Source organism: Octodon degus, unplaced genomic scaffold (assembly GCF_000260255.1).
Source record: "Octodon degus isolate 3935 unplaced genomic scaffold, OctDeg1.0 scaffold00001, whole genome shotgun sequence".
NCBI classification, from domain to species: Eukaryota; Metazoa; Chordata; class Mammalia; order Rodentia; family Octodontidae; genus Octodon; species Octodon degus.
Genome location: NW_004524577.1, coordinates 23,245,895 through 23,246,333, shown reverse-complemented (window position 1 = coordinate 23,246,333; position 439 = coordinate 23,245,895).

Here is a 439-nt window from a genome sequence, read left to right as displayed (position 1 = left end):
CTTTAACAGGACTGTTCATTGTAAGAAAGCACAAGAGCTTGTATTACTTATTTGGCTTCAGATTCAATGTTGAAATGCACTGAATTTAGAAATTAGGTATCCGGGAACAGCTAGTTAGTCCCAGCCAATCCGTGGACTCAACCAAATACAATGAATGAATTCAGGATCATAAACTGGTGGAAAACGTGATAGAAATAAAAGGTTCAAAACAAATAAAAGAAACTCTTTAAAAGACAACCCGCTTGGGCCTCCCTCCTGTCCCTCTCTCGTTTCTTTCCTTCGATAAATATATTCTGCTCATAACCTCGAAAGGAAGGAAGGAAGGAAGGAAGGAAGGAAGAAAGGAAGGAAGGAAGGAAGAAAGAAAGAAAGAAAGAAAGAAAGAAAGAAAGAAAGAAAGAAAGAAAGAAAGAAAGAAAGAAAGAAAGAAAGAAAGAAA